The sequence below is a fragment of the Pagrus major genome, chromosome 5 (genome assembly GCF_040436345.1).
Source record: "Pagrus major chromosome 5, Pma_NU_1.0".
NCBI classification, from domain to species: domain Eukaryota; kingdom Metazoa; phylum Chordata; class Actinopteri; order Spariformes; family Sparidae; genus Pagrus; species Pagrus major.
The window spans coordinates 27,996,650-28,010,496 of record NC_133219.1 but is presented as its reverse complement, the minus strand read 5'-3'; the positions used below and the strand labels follow the sequence as shown (position 1 = coordinate 28,010,496).

At 47.7% G+C, this 13,847-nt stretch overlaps 22 non-coding genes across 22 annotated transcripts; all 22 read left to right on the top strand.

Annotated features, from left to right (window-relative positions):
* The first annotated feature begins 320 nt into the window (after positions 1–320).
* Positions 321–439, top strand: LOC140996907 (5S ribosomal RNA). The gene has a single exon (XR_012178878.1). It is a non-coding gene; the product is annotated as a 5S ribosomal RNA (ribosomal RNA).
* A 506-nt stretch (positions 440–945) lies between these two features.
* LOC140997394 (5S ribosomal RNA) lies at positions 946–1,064 on the top strand. Its single transcript, XR_012179338.1, has one exon. It is a non-coding gene; the product is annotated as a 5S ribosomal RNA (ribosomal RNA).
* A 506-nt stretch (positions 1,065–1,570) lies between these two features.
* On the top strand, positions 1,571–1,689 carry LOC140997011 (5S ribosomal RNA). The gene has a single exon (XR_012178978.1). It is a non-coding gene; the product is annotated as a 5S ribosomal RNA (ribosomal RNA).
* A 506-nt stretch (positions 1,690–2,195) lies between these two features.
* Positions 2,196–2,314, top strand: LOC140996906 (5S ribosomal RNA). Its single transcript, XR_012178877.1, has one exon. It is a non-coding gene; the product is annotated as a 5S ribosomal RNA (ribosomal RNA).
* Positions 2,315–2,820: 506 nt separating this feature from the next.
* On the top strand, positions 2,821–2,939 carry LOC140996905 (5S ribosomal RNA). The gene has a single exon (XR_012178876.1). It is a non-coding gene; the product is annotated as a 5S ribosomal RNA (ribosomal RNA).
* Positions 2,940–3,445: 506 nt separating this feature from the next.
* On the top strand, positions 3,446–3,564 carry LOC140996900 (5S ribosomal RNA). The gene has a single exon (XR_012178871.1). It is a non-coding gene; the product is annotated as a 5S ribosomal RNA (ribosomal RNA).
* Positions 3,565–4,070: 506 nt separating this feature from the next.
* Positions 4,071–4,189, top strand: LOC140997386 (5S ribosomal RNA). The gene has a single exon (XR_012179330.1). It is a non-coding gene; the product is annotated as a 5S ribosomal RNA (ribosomal RNA).
* A 506-nt stretch (positions 4,190–4,695) lies between these two features.
* On the top strand, positions 4,696–4,814 carry LOC140996891 (5S ribosomal RNA). The gene has a single exon (XR_012178870.1). It is a non-coding gene; the product is annotated as a 5S ribosomal RNA (ribosomal RNA).
* A 506-nt stretch (positions 4,815–5,320) lies between these two features.
* Positions 5,321–5,439, top strand: LOC140996878 (5S ribosomal RNA). Its single transcript, XR_012178868.1, has one exon. It is a non-coding gene; the product is annotated as a 5S ribosomal RNA (ribosomal RNA).
* A 506-nt stretch (positions 5,440–5,945) lies between these two features.
* LOC140997385 (5S ribosomal RNA) lies at positions 5,946–6,064 on the top strand. Its single transcript, XR_012179329.1, has one exon. It is a non-coding gene; the product is annotated as a 5S ribosomal RNA (ribosomal RNA).
* A 506-nt stretch (positions 6,065–6,570) lies between these two features.
* Positions 6,571–6,689, top strand: LOC140997383 (5S ribosomal RNA). Its single transcript, XR_012179327.1, has one exon. It is a non-coding gene; the product is annotated as a 5S ribosomal RNA (ribosomal RNA).
* A 506-nt stretch (positions 6,690–7,195) lies between these two features.
* On the top strand, positions 7,196–7,314 carry LOC140996867 (5S ribosomal RNA). The gene has a single exon (XR_012178863.1). It is a non-coding gene; the product is annotated as a 5S ribosomal RNA (ribosomal RNA).
* Positions 7,315–7,820: 506 nt separating this feature from the next.
* Positions 7,821–7,939, top strand: LOC140997382 (5S ribosomal RNA). Its single transcript, XR_012179326.1, has one exon. It is a non-coding gene; the product is annotated as a 5S ribosomal RNA (ribosomal RNA).
* Positions 7,940–8,445: 506 nt separating this feature from the next.
* On the top strand, positions 8,446–8,564 carry LOC140996842 (5S ribosomal RNA). The gene has a single exon (XR_012178844.1). It is a non-coding gene; the product is annotated as a 5S ribosomal RNA (ribosomal RNA).
* A 506-nt stretch (positions 8,565–9,070) lies between these two features.
* On the top strand, positions 9,071–9,189 carry LOC140997381 (5S ribosomal RNA). Its single transcript, XR_012179325.1, has one exon. It is a non-coding gene; the product is annotated as a 5S ribosomal RNA (ribosomal RNA).
* Positions 9,190–9,695: 506 nt separating this feature from the next.
* On the top strand, positions 9,696–9,814 carry LOC140997380 (5S ribosomal RNA). The gene has a single exon (XR_012179324.1). It is a non-coding gene; the product is annotated as a 5S ribosomal RNA (ribosomal RNA).
* Positions 9,815–10,320: 506 nt separating this feature from the next.
* On the top strand, positions 10,321–10,439 carry LOC140997378 (5S ribosomal RNA). Its single transcript, XR_012179323.1, has one exon. It is a non-coding gene; the product is annotated as a 5S ribosomal RNA (ribosomal RNA).
* A 506-nt stretch (positions 10,440–10,945) lies between these two features.
* On the top strand, positions 10,946–11,064 carry LOC140997377 (5S ribosomal RNA). Its single transcript, XR_012179322.1, has one exon. It is a non-coding gene; the product is annotated as a 5S ribosomal RNA (ribosomal RNA).
* A 506-nt stretch (positions 11,065–11,570) lies between these two features.
* LOC140997376 (5S ribosomal RNA) lies at positions 11,571–11,689 on the top strand. Its single transcript, XR_012179321.1, has one exon. It is a non-coding gene; the product is annotated as a 5S ribosomal RNA (ribosomal RNA).
* A 506-nt stretch (positions 11,690–12,195) lies between these two features.
* On the top strand, positions 12,196–12,314 carry LOC140997375 (5S ribosomal RNA). The gene has a single exon (XR_012179320.1). It is a non-coding gene; the product is annotated as a 5S ribosomal RNA (ribosomal RNA).
* Positions 12,315–12,820: 506 nt separating this feature from the next.
* LOC140997374 (5S ribosomal RNA) lies at positions 12,821–12,939 on the top strand. The gene has a single exon (XR_012179319.1). It is a non-coding gene; the product is annotated as a 5S ribosomal RNA (ribosomal RNA).
* Positions 12,940–13,445: 506 nt separating this feature from the next.
* LOC140997373 (5S ribosomal RNA) lies at positions 13,446–13,564 on the top strand. Its single transcript, XR_012179318.1, has one exon. It is a non-coding gene; the product is annotated as a 5S ribosomal RNA (ribosomal RNA).
* Positions 13,565–13,847: the final 283 nt, after the last annotated feature.

Sequence of the window (13,847 nt, the reverse complement as noted above, 5' to 3'; positions counted from 1 at the left end):
ATTCCATTTCAGAGGGAAATATGGTACATTTTCCTCCTCTAAACATGTAATTATTTGATCCAATCGAATGCATCAATGAAAACACTGCTGAGACAATGATGTGTCAGTGCTTACCAATCCACTGACAGCTGTTTTCCATACAGCCAAAGCCTGGGAAATGTGAAAACAGGTGACGGCAGAGCTTGCTATGAAGGCTCATTTTTCATCCTGGTAACAGGATTTGCTTTATTTCTGGACGTACCCTACCTGCACTCCAAGGCAAAACAATGAAACGCCATCTGAGGGCATCTTTAAAAGGCCTTTTTCGGGGTGCACGTGTGGCTTACGGCCATACCACTCTGAACACGCCCGATCTCGTCCGATCTCGGAAGCTAAGCAGGGTCGGGCCTGGTTAGTACTTGGATGGGAGACCGCCTGGGAATACCAGGTGCTGTAAGCTTTTTCACTTCTCTCTACAGACACCAGGCGGCGCTGCAGCTTCTTCAGTGGAGACAGAGGGTTGAAAAAAACCAGCAGCCTGTCTCTGCTTTTCCGATCATGCAGGCTGTCTGTTAAGGTGGAGCAATGTAAATGGCTAGTCCTTCGCTTCCTGTCTCCACTTCATGCTGTTTTATGCTACTGCTTCATTCCATTTCAGAGGGAAATATGGTACATTTTCCTCCTCTAAACATGTAATTATTTGATCCAATCGAATGCATCAATGAAAACACTGCTGAGACAATGATGTGTCAGTGCTTACCAATCCACTGACAGCTGTTTTCCATACAGCCAAAGCCTGGGAAATGTGAAAACAGGTGACGGCAGAGCTTGCTATGAAGGCTCATTTTTCATCCTGGTAACAGGATTTGCTTTATTTCTGGACGTACCCTACCTGCACTCCAAGGCAAAACAATGAAACGCCATCTGAGGGCATCTTCAAAAGGCCTTTTTCGGGGTGCACGTGTGTCTTACGGCCATACCACTCTGAACACGCCCGATCTCGTCCGATCTCGGAAGCTAAGCAGGGTCGGGCCTGGTTAGTACTTGGATGGGAGACCGCCTGGGAATACCAGGTGCTGTAAGCTTTTTCACTTCTCTCTACAGACACCAGGCGGCGCTGCAGCTTCTTCAGTGGAGACAGAGGGTTGAAAAAAACCAGCAGCCTGTCTCTGCTTTTCCGATCATGCAGGCTGTCTGTTAAGGTGGAGCAATGTAAATGGCTAGTCCTTCGCTTCCTGTCTCCACTTCATGCTGTTTTATGCTACTGCTTCATTCCATTTCAGAGGGAAATATGGTACATTTTCCTCCTCTAAACATGTAATTATTTGATCCAATCGAATGCATCAATGAAAACACTGCTGAGACAATGATGTGTCAGTGCTTACCAATCCACTGACAGCTGTTTTCCATACAGCCAAAGCCTGGGAAATGTGAAAACAGGTGACGGCAGAGCTTGCTATGAAGGCTCATTTTTCATCCTGGTAACAGGATTTGCTTTATTTCTGGACGTACCCTACCTGCACTCCAAGGCAAAACAATGAAACGCCATCTGAGGGCATCTTTAAAAGGCCTTTTTCGGGGTGCACGTGTGGCTTACGGCCATACCACTCTGAACACGCCCGATCTCATCCGATCTCGGAAGCTAAGCAGGGTCGGGCCTGGTTAGTACTTGGATGGGAGACCGCCTGGGAATACCAGGTGCTGTAAGCTTTTTCACTTCTCTCTACAGACACCAGGCGGCGCTGCAGCTTCTTCAGTGGAGACAGAGGGTTGAAAAAAACCAGCAGCCTGTCTCTGCTTTTCCGATCATGCAGGCTGTCTGTTAAGGTGGAGCAATGTAAATGGCTAGTCCTTCGCTTCCTGTCTCCACTTCATGCTGTTTTATGCTACTGCTTCATTCCATTTCAGAGGGAAATATGGTACATTTTCCTCCTCTAAACATGTAATTATTTGATCCAATCGAATGCATCAATGAAAACACTGCTGAGACAATGATGTGTCAGTGCTTACCAATCCACTGACAGCTGTTTTCCATACAGCCAAAGCCTGGGAAATGTGAAAACAGGTGACGGCAGAGCTTGCTATGAAGGCTCATTTTTCATCCTGGTAACAGGATTTGCTTTATTTCTGGACGTACCCTACCTGCACTCCAAGGCAAAACAATGAAACGCCATCTGAGGGCATCTTCAAAAGGCCTTTTTCGGGGTGCACGTGTGGCTTACGGCCATACCACTCTGAACACGCCCGATCTCGTCCGATCTCGGAAGCTAAGCAGGGTCGGGCCTGGTTAGTACTTGGATGGGAGACCGCCTGGGAATACCAGGTGCTGTAAGCTTTTTCACTTCTCTCTACAGACACCAGGCGGCGCTGCAGCTTCTTCAGTGGAGACAGAGGGTTGAAAAAAACCAGCAGCCTGTCTCTGCTTTTCCGATCATGCAGGCTGTCTGTTAAGGTGGAGCAATGTAAATGGCTAGTCCTTCGCTTCCTGTCTCCACTTCATGCTGTTTTATGCTACTGCTTCATTCCATTTCAGAGGGAAATATGGTACATTTTCCTCCTCTAAACATGTAATTATTTGATCCAATCGAATGCATCAATGAAAACACTGCTGAGACAATGATGTGTCAGTGCTTACCAATCCACTGACAGCTGTTTTCCATACAGCCAAAGCCTGGGAAATGTGAAAACAGGTGACGGCAGAGCTTGCTATGAAGGCTCATTTTTCATCCTGGTAACAGGATTTGCTTTATTTCTGGACGTACCCTACCTGCACTCCAAGGCAAAACAATGAAACGCCATCTGAGGGCATCTTCAAAAGGCCTTTTTCGGGGTGCACGTGTGGCTTACGGCCATACCACTCTGAACACGCCCGATCTCGTCCGATCTCGGAAGCTAAGCAGGGTCGGGCCTGGTTAGTACTTGGATGGGAGACCGCCTGGGAATACCAGGTGCTGTAAGCTTTTTGACTTCTCTCTACAGACACCAGGCGGCGCTGCAGCTTCTTCAGTGGAGACAGAGGGTTGAAAAAAACCAGCAGCCTGTCTCTGCTTTTCCGATCATGCAGGCTGTCTGTTAAGGTGGAGCAATGTAAATGGCTAGTCCTTCGCTTCCTGTCTCCACTTCATGCTGTTTTATGCTACTGCTTCATTCCATTTCAGAGGGAAATATGGTACATTTTCCTCCTCTAAACATGTAATTATTTGATCCAATCGAATGCATCAATGAAAACACTGCTGAGACAATGATGTGTCAGTGCTTACCAATCCACTGACAGCTGTTTTCCATACAGCCAAAGCCTGGGAAATGTGAAAACAGGTGACGGCAGAGCTTGCTATGAAGGCTCATTTTTCATCCTGGTAACAGGATTTGCTTTATTTCTGGACGTACCCTACCTGCACTCCAAGGCAAAACAATGAAACGCCATCTGAGGGCATCTTTAAAAGGCCTTTTTCGGGGTGCACGTGTGGCTTACGGCCATACCACTCTGAACACGCCCGATCTCGTCCGATCTCGGAAGCTAAGCAGGGTCGGGCCTGGTTAGTACTTGGATGGGAGACCGCCTGGGAATACCAGGTGCTGTAAGCTTTTTGACTTCTCTCTACAGACACCAGGCGGCGCTGCAGCTTCTTCAGTGGAGACAGAGGGTTGAAAAAAACCAGCAGCCTGTCTCTGCTTTTCCGATCATGCAGGCTGTCTGTTAAGGTGGAGCAATGTAAATGGCTAGTCCTTCGCTTCCTGTCTCCACTTCATGCTGTTTTATGCTACTGCTTCATTCCATTTCAGAGGGAAATATGGTACATTTTCCTCCTCTAAACATGTAATTATTTGATCCAATCGAATGCATCAATGAAAACACTGCTGAGACAATGATGTGTCAGTGCTTACCAATCCACTGACAGCTGTTTTCCATACAGCCAAAGCCTGGGAAATGTGAAAACAGGTGACGGCAGAGCTTGCTATGAAGGCTCATTTTTCATCCTGGTAACAGGATTTGCTTTATTTCTGGACGTACCCTACCTGCACTCCAAGGCAAAACAATGAAACGCCATCTGAGGGCATCTTTAAAAGGCCTTTTTCGGGGTGCACGTGTGGCTTACGGCCATACCACTCTGAACACGCCCGATCTCGTCCGATCTCGGAAGCTAAGCAGGGTCGGGCCTGGTTAGTACTTGGATGGGAGACCGCCTGGGAATACCAGGCGCTGTAAGCTTTTTGACTTCTCTCTACAGACACCAGGCGGCGCTGCAGCTTCTTCAGTGGAGACAGAGGGTTGAAAAAAACCAGCAGCCTGTCTCTGCTTTTCCGATCATGCAGGCTGTCTGTTAAGGTGGAGCAATGTAAATGGCTAGTCCTTCGCTTCCTGTCTCCACTTCATGCTGTTTTATGCTACTGCTTCATTCCATTTCAGAGGGAAATATGGTACATTTTCCTCCTCTAAACATGTAATTATTTGATCCAATCGAATGCATCAATGAAAACACTGCTGAGACAATGATGTGTCAGTGCTTACCAATCCACTGACAGCTGTTTTCCATACAGCCAAAGCCTGGGAAATCTGAAAACAGGTGACGGCAGAGCTTGCTATGAAGGCTCATTTTTCATCCTGGTAACAGGATTTGCTTTATTTCTGGACGTACCCTACCTGCACTCCAAGGCAAAACAATGAAACGCCATCTGAGGGCATCTTTAAAAGGCCTTTTTCGGGGTGCACGTGTGGCTTACGGCCATACCACTCTGAACACGCCCGATCTCGTCCGATCTCGGAAGCTAAGCAGGGTCGGGCCTGGTTAGTACTTGGATGGGAGACCGCCTGGGAATACCAGGTGCTGTAAGCTTTTTGACTTCTCTCTACAGACACCAGGCGGCGCTGCAGCTTCTTCAGTGGAGACAGAGGGTTGAAAAAAACCAGCAGCCTGTCTCTGCTTTTCCGATCATGCAGGCTGTCTGTTAAGGTGGAGCAATGTAAATGGCTAGTCCTTCGCTTCCTGTCTCCACTTCATGCTGTTTTATGCTACTGCTTCATTCCATTTCAGAGGGAAATATGGTACATTTTCCTCCTCTAAACATGTAATTATTTGATCCAATCGAATGCATCAATGAAAACACTGCTGAGACAATGATGTGTCAGTGCTTACCAATCCACTGACAGCTGTTTTCCATACAGCCAAAGCCTGGGAAATGTGAAAACAGGTGACGGCAGAGCTTGCTATGAAGGCTCATTTTTCATCCTGGTAACAGGATTTGCTTTATTTCTGGACGTACCCTACCTGCACTCCAAGGCAAAACAATGAAACGCCATCTGAGGGCATCTTTAAAAGGCCTTTTTCGGGGTGCACGTGTGGCTTACGGCCATACCACTCTGAACACGCCCGATCTCGTCCGATCTCGGAAGCTAAGCAGGGTCGGGCCTGGTTAGTACTTGGATGGGAGACCGCCTGGGAATACCAGGTGCTGTAAGCTTTTTGACTTCTCTCTACAGACACCAGGCGGCGCTGCAGCTTCTTCAGTGGAGACAGAGGGTTGAAAAAAACCAGCAGCCTGTCTCTGCTTTTCCGATCATGCAGGCTGTCTGTTAAGGTGGAGCAATGTAAATGGCTAGTCCTTCGCTTCCTGTCTCCACTTCATGCTGTTTTATGCTACTGCTTCATTCCATTTCAGAGGGAAATATGGTACATTTTCCTCCTCTAAACATGTAATTATTTGATCCAATCGAATGCATCAATGAAAACACTGCTGAGACAATGATGTGTCAGTGCTTACCAATCCACTGACAGCTGTTTTCCATACAGCCAAAGCCTGGGAAATGTGAAAACAGGTGACGGCAGAGCTTGCTATGAAGGCTCATTTTTCATCCTGGTAACAGGATTTGCTTTATTTCTGGACGTACCCTACCTGCACTCCAAGGCAAAACAATGAAACGCCATCTGAGGGCATCTTTAAAAGGCCTTTTTCGGGGTGCACGTGTGGCTTACGGCCATACCACTCTGAACACGCCCGATCTCGTCCGATCTCGGAAGCTAAGCAGGGTCGGGCCTGGTTAGTACTTGGATGGGAGACCGCCTGGGAATACCAGGCGCTGTAAGCTTTTTGACTTCTCTCTACAGACACCAGGCGGCGCTGCAGCTTCTTCAGTGGAGACAGAGGGTTGAAAAAAACCAGCAGCCTGTCTCTGCTTTTCCGATCATGCAGGCTGTCTGTTAAGGTGGAGCAATGTAAATGGCTAGTCCTTCGCTTCCTGTCTCCACTTCATGCTGTTTTATGCTACTGCTTCATTCCATTTCAGAGGGAAATATGGTACATTTTCCTCCTCTAAACATGTAATTATTTGATCCAATCGAATGCATCAATGAAAACACTGCTGAGACAATGATGTGTCAGTGCTTACCAATCCACTGACAGCTGTTTTCCATACAGCCAAAGCCTGGGAAATGTGAAAACAGGTGACGGCAGAGCTTGCTATGAAGGCTCATTTTTCATCCTGGTAACAGGATTTGCTTTATTTCTGGACGTACCCTACCTGCACTCCAAGGCAAAACAATGAAACGCCATCTGAGGGCATCTTTAAAAGGCCTTTTTCGGGGTGCACGTGTGGCTTACGGCCATACCACTCTGAACACGCCCGATCTCGTCCGATCTCGGAAGCTAAGCAGGGTCGGGCCTGGTTAGTACTTGGATGGGAGACCGCCTGGGAATACCAGGCGCTGTAAGCTTTTTGACTTCTCTCTACAGACACCAGGCGGCGCTGCAGCTTCTTCAGTGGAGACAGAGGGTTGAAAAAAAACAGCAGCCTGTCTCTGCTTTTCCGATCATGCAGGCTGTCTGTTAAGGTGGAGCAATGTAAATGGCTAGTCCTTCGCTTCCTGTCTCCACTTCATGCTGTTTTATGCTACTGCTTCATTCCATTTCAGAGGGAAATATGGTACATTTTCCTCCTCTAAACATGTAATTATTTGATCCAATCGAATGCATCAATGAAAACACTGCTGAGACAATGATGTGTCAGTGCTTACCAATCCACTGACAGCTGTTTTCCATACAGCCAAAGCCTGGGAAATGTGAAAACAGGTGACGGCAGAGCTTGCTATGAAGGCTCATTTTTCATCCTGGTAACAGGATTTGCTTTATTTCTGGACGTACCCTACCTGCACTCCAAGGCAAAACAATGAAACGCCATCTGAGGGCATCTTTAAAAGGCCTTTTTCGGGGTGCACGTGTGGCTTACGGCCATACCACTCTGAACACGCCCGATCTCGTCCGATCTCGGAAGCTAAGCAGGGTCGGGCCTGGTTAGTACTTGGATGGGAGACCGCCTGGGAATACCAGGTGCTGTAAGCTTTTTGACTTCTCTCTACAGACACCAGGCGGCGCTGCAGCTTCTTCAGTGGAGACAGAGGGTTGAAAAAAACCAGCAGCCTGTCTCTGCTTTTCCGATCATGCAGGCTGTCTGTTAAGGTGGAGCAATGTAAATGGCTAGTCCTTCGCTTCCTGTCTCCACTTCATGCTGTTTTATGCTACTGCTTCATTCCATTTCAGAGGGAAATATGGTACATTTTCCTCCTCTAAACATGTAATTATTTGATCCAATCGAATGCATCAATGAAAACACTGCTGAGACAATGATGTGTCAGTGCTTACCAATCCACTGACAGCTGTTTTCCATACAGCCAAAGCCTGGGAAATGTGAAAACAGGTGACGGCAGAGCTTGCTATGAAGGCTCATTTTTCATCCTGGTAACAGGATTTGCTTTATTTCTGGACGTACCCTACCTGCACTCCAAGGCAAAACAATGAAACGCCATCTGAGGGCATCTTTAAAAGGCCTTTTTCGGGGTGCACGTGTGGCTTACGGCCATACCACTCTGAACACGCCCGATCTCGTCCGATCTCGGAAGCTAAGCAGGGTCGGGCCTGGTTAGTACTTGGATGGGAGACCGCCTGGGAATACCAGGCGCTGTAAGCTTTTTGACTTCTCTCTACAGACACCAGGCGGCGCTGCAGCTTCTTCAGTGGAGACAGAGGGTTGAAAAAAACCAGCAGCCTGTCTCTGCTTTTCCGATCATGCAGGCTGTCTGTTAAGGTGGAGCAATGTAAATGGCTAGTCCTTCGCTTCCTGTCTCCACTTCATGCTGTTTTATGCTACTGCTTCATTCCATTTCAGAGGGAAATATGGTACATTTTCCTCCTCTAAACATGTAATTATTTGATCCAATCGAATGCATCAATGAAAACACTGCTGAGACAATGATGTGTCAGTGCTTACCAATCCACTGACAGCTGTTTTCCATACAGCCAAAGCCTGGGAAATGTGAAAACAGGTGACGGCAGAGCTTGCTATGAAGGCTCATTTTTCATCCTGGTAACAGGATTTGCTTTATTTCTGGACGTACCCTACCTGCACTCCAAGGCAAAACAATGAAACGCCATCTGAGGGCATCTTTAAAAGGCCTTTTTCGGGGTGCACGTGTGCCTTACGGCCATACCACTCTGAACACGCCCGATCTCGTCCGATCTCGGAAGCTAAGCAGGGTCGGGCCTGGTTAGTACTTGGATGGGAGACCGCCTGGGAATACCAGGCGCTGTAAGCTTTTTGACTTCTCTCTACAGACACCAGGCGGCGCTGCAGCTTCTTCAGTGGAGACAGAGGGTTGAAAAAAACCAGCAGCCTGTCTCTGCTTTTCCGATCATGCAGGCTGTCTGTTAAGGTGGAGCAATGTAAATGGCTAGTCCTTCGCTTCCTGTCTCCACTTCATGCTGTTTTATGCTACTGCTTCATTCCATTTCAGAGGGAAATATGGTACATTTTCCTCCTCTAAACATGTAATTATTTGATCCAATCGAATGCATCAATGAAAACACTGCTGAGACAATGATGTGTCAGTGCTTACCAATCCACTGACAGCTGTTTTCCATACAGCCAAAGCCTGGGAAATGTGAAAACAGGTGACGGCAGAGCTTGCTATGAAGGCTCATTTTTCATCCTGGTAACAGGATTTGCTTTATTTCTGGACGTACCCTACCTGCACTCCAAGGCAAAACAATGAAACGCCATCTGAGGGCATCTTTAAAAGGCCTTTTTCGGGGTGCACGTGTGGCTTACGGCCATACCACTCTGAACACGCCCGATCTCGTCCGATCTCGGAAGCTAAGCAGGGTCGGGCCTGGTTAGTACTTGGATGGGAGACCGCCTGGGAATACCAGGCGCTGTAAGCTTTTTGACTTCTCTCTACAGACACCAGGCGGCGCTGCAGCTTCTTCAGTGGAGACAGAGGGTTGAAAAAAACCAGCAGCCTGTCTCTGCTTTTCCGATCATGCAGGCTGTCTGTTAAGGTGGAGCAATGTAAATGGCTAGTCCTTCGCTTCCTGTCTCCACTTCATGCTGTTTTATGCTACTGCTTCATTCCATTTCAGAGGGAAATATGGTACATTTTCCTCCTCTAAACATGTAATTATTTGATCCAATCGAATGCATCAATGAAAACACTGCTGAGACAATGATGTGTCAGTGCTTACCAATCCACTGACAGCTGTTTTCCATACAGCCAAAGCCTGGGAAATGTGAAAACAGGTGACGGCAGAGCTTGCTATGAAGGCTCATTTTTCATCCTGGTAACAGGATTTGCTTTATTTCTGGACGTACCCTACCTGCACTCCAAGGCAAAACAATGAAACGCCATCTGAGGGCATCTTTAAAAGGCCTTTTTCGGGGTGCACGTGTGGCTTACGGCCATACCACTCTGAACACGCCCGATCTCGTCCGATCTCGGAAGCTAAGCAGGGTCGGGCCTGGTTAGTACTTGGATGGGAGACCGCCTGGGAATACCAGGCGCTGTAAGCTTTTTGACTTCTCTCTACAGACACCAGGCGGCGCTGCAGCTTCTTCAGTGGAGACAGAGGGTTGAAAAAAACCAGCAGCCTGTCTCTGCTTTTCCGATCATGCAGGCTGTCTGTTAAGGTGGAGCAATGTAAATGGCTAGTCCTTCGCTTCCTGTCTCCACTTCATGCTGTTTTATGCTACTGCTTCATTCCATTTCAGAGGGAAATATGGTACATTTTCCTCCTCTAAACATGTAATTATTTGATCCAATCGAATGCATCAATGAAAACACTGCTGAGACAATGATGTGTCAGTGCTTACCAATCCACTGACAGCTGTTTTCCATACAGCCAAAGCCTGGGAAATGTGAAAACAGGTGACGGCAGAGCTTGCTATGAAGGCTCATTTTTCATCCTGGTAACAGGATTTGCTTTATTTCTGGACGTACCCTACCTGCACTCCAAGGCAAAACAATGAAACGCCATCTGAGGGCATCTTTAAAAGGCCTTTTTCGGGGTGCACGTGTGGCTTACGGCCATACCACTCTGAACACGCCCGATCTCGTCCGATCTCGGAAGCTAAGCAGGGTCGGGCCTGGTTAGTACTTGGATGGGAGACCGCCTGGGAATACCAGGCGCTGTAAGCTTTTTGACTTCTCTCTACAGACACCAGGCGGCGCTGCAGCTTCTTCAGTGGAGACAGAGGGTTGAAAAAAACCAGCAGCCTGTCTCTGCTTTTCCGATCATGCAGGCTGTCTGTTAAGGTGGAGCAATGTAAATGGCTAGTCCTTCGCTTCCTGTCTCCACTTCATGCTGTTTTATGCTACTGCTTCATTCCATTTCAGAGGGAAATATGGTACATTTTCCTCCTCTAAACATGTAATTATTTGATCCAATCGAATGCATCAATGAAAACACTGCTGAGACAATGATGTGTCAGTGCTTACCAATCCACTGACAGCTGTTTTCCATACAGCCAAAGCCTGGGAAATGTGAAAACAGGTGACGGCAGAGCTTGCTATGAAGGCTCATTTTTCATCCTGGTAACAGGATTTGCTTTATTTCTGGACGTACCCTACCTGCACTCCAAGGCAAAACAATGAAACGCCATCTGAGGGCATCTTTAAAAGGCCTTTTTCGGGGTGCACGTGTGGCTTACGGCCATACCACTCTGAACACGCCCGATCTCGTCCGATCTCGGAAGCTAAGCAGGGTCGGGCCTGGTTAGTACTTGGATGGGAGACCGCCTGGGAATACCAGGCGCTGTAAGCTTTTTGACTTCTCTCTACAGACACCAGGCGGCGCTGCAGCTTCTTCAGTGGAGACAGAGGGTTGAAAAAAACCAGCAGCCTGTCTCTGCTTTTCCGATCATGCAGGCTGTCTGTTAAGGTGGAGCAATGTAAATGGCTAGTCCTTCGCTTCCTGTCTCCACTTCATGCTGTTTTATGCTACTGCTTCATTCCATTTCAGAGGGAAATATGGTACATTTTCCTCCTCTAAACATGTAATTATTTGATCCAATCGAATGCATCAATGAAAACACTGCTGAGACAATGATGTGTCAGTGCTTACCAATCCACTGACAGCTGTTTTCCATACAGCCAAAGCCTGGGAAATGTGAAAACAGGTGACGGCAGAGCTTGCTATGAAGGCTCATTTTTCATCCTGGTAACAGGATTTGCTTTATTTCTGGACGTACCCTACCTGCACTCCAAGGCAAAACAATGAAACGCCATCTGAGGGCATCTTTAAAAGGCCTTTTTCGGGGTGCACGTGTGGCTTACGGCCATACCACTCTGAACACGCCCGATCTCGTCCGATCTCGGAAGCTAAGCAGGGTCGGGCCTGGTTAGTACTTGGATGGGAGACCGCCTGGGAATACCAGGCGCTGTAAGCTTTTTGACTTCTCTCTACAGACACCAGGCGGCGCTGCAGCTTCTTCAGTGGAGACAGAGGGTTGAAAAAAACCAGCAGCCTGTCTCTGCTTTTCCGATCATGCAGGCTGTCTGTTAAGGTGGAGCAATGTAAATGGCTAGTCCTTCGCTTCCTGTCTCCACTTCATGCTGTTTTATGCTACTGCTTCATTCCATTTCAGAGGGAAATATGGTACATTTTCCTCCTCTAAACATGTAATTATTTGATCCAATCGAATGCATCAATGAAAACACTGCTGAGACAATGATGTGTCAGTGCTTACCAATCCACTGACAGCTGTTTTCCATACAGCCAAAGCCTGGGAAATGTGAAAACAGGTGACGGCAGAGCTTGCTATGAAGGCTCATTTTTCATCCTGGTAACAGGATTTGCTTTATTTCTGGACGTACCCTACCTGCACTCCAAGGCAAAACAATGAAACGCCATCTGAGGGCATCTTTAAAAGGCCTTTTTCGGGGTGCACGTGTGGCTTACGGCCATACCACTCTGAACACGCCCGATCTCGTCCGATCTCGGAAGCTAAGCAGGGTCGGGCCTGGTTAGTACTTGGATGGGAGACCGCCTGGGAATACCAGGCGCTGTAAGCTTTTTGACTTCTCTCTACAGACACCAGGCGGCGCTGCAGCTTCTTCAGTGGAGACAGAGGGTTGAAAAAAACCAGCAGCCTGTCTCTGCTTTTCCGATCATGCAGGCTGTCTGTTAAGGTGGAGCAATGTAAATGGCTAGTCCTTCGCTTCCTGTCTCCACTTCATGCTGTTTTATGCTACTGCTTCATTCCATTTCAGAGGGAAATATGGTACATTTTCCTCCTCTAAACATGTAATTATTTGATCCAATCGAATGCATCAATGAAAACACTGCTGAGACAATGATGTGTCAGTGCTTACCAATCCACTGACAGCTGTTTTCCATACAGCCAAAGCCTGGGAAATGTGAAAACAGGTGACGGCAGAGCTTGCTATGAAGGCTCATTTTTCATCCTGGTAACAGGATTTGCTTTATTTCTGGACGTACCCTACCTGCACTCCAAGGCAAAACAATGAAACGCCATCTGAGGGCATCTTTAAAAGGCCTTTTTCGGGGTGCACGTGTGGCTTACGGCCATACCACTCTGAACACGCCCGATCTCGTCCGATCTCGGAAGCTAAGCAGGGTCGGGCCTGGTTAGTACTTGGATGGGAGACCGCCTGGGAATACCAGGCGCTGTAAGCTTTTTGACTTCTCTCTACAGACACCAGGCGGCGCTGCAGCTTCTTCAGTGGAGACAGAGGGTTGAAAAAAACCAGCAGCCTGTCTCTGCTTTTCCGATCATGCAGGCTGTCTGTTAAGGTGGAGCAATGTAAATGGCTAGTCCTTCGCTTCCTGTCTCCACTTCATGCTGTTTTATGCTACTGCTTCATTCCATTTCAGAGGGAAATATGGTACATTTTCCTCCTCTAAACATGTAATTATTTGATCCAATCGAATGCATCAATGAAAACACTGCTGAGACAATGATGTGTCAGTGCTTACCAATCCACTGACAGCTGTTTTCCATACAGCCAAAGCCTGGGAAATGTGAAAACAGGTGACGGCAGAGCTTGCTATGAAGGCTCATTTTTCATCCTGGTAACAGGATTTGCTTTATTTCTGGACGTACCCTACCTGCACTCCAAGGCAAAACAATGAAACGCCATCTGAGGGCATCTTTAAAAGGCCTTTTTCGGGGTGCACGTGTGGCTTACGGCCATACCACTCTGAACACGCCCGATCTCGTCCGATCTCGGAAGCTAAGCAGGGTCGGGCCTGGTTAGTACTTGGATGGGAGACCGCCTGGGAATACCAGGCGCTGTAAGCTTTTTGACTTCTCTCTACAGACACCAGGCGGCGCTGCAGCTTCTTCAGTGGAGACAGAGGGTTGAAAAAAACCAGCAGCCTGTCTCTGCTTTTCCGATCATGCAGGCTGTCTGTTAAGGTGGAGCAATGTAAATGGCTAGTCCTTCGCTTCCTGTCTCCACTTCATGCTGTTTTATGCTACTGCTTCATTCCATTTCAGAGGGAAATATGGTACATTTTCCTCCTCTAAACATGTAATTATTTGATCCAATCGAATGCATCAATGAAAACACTGCTGAGACAAT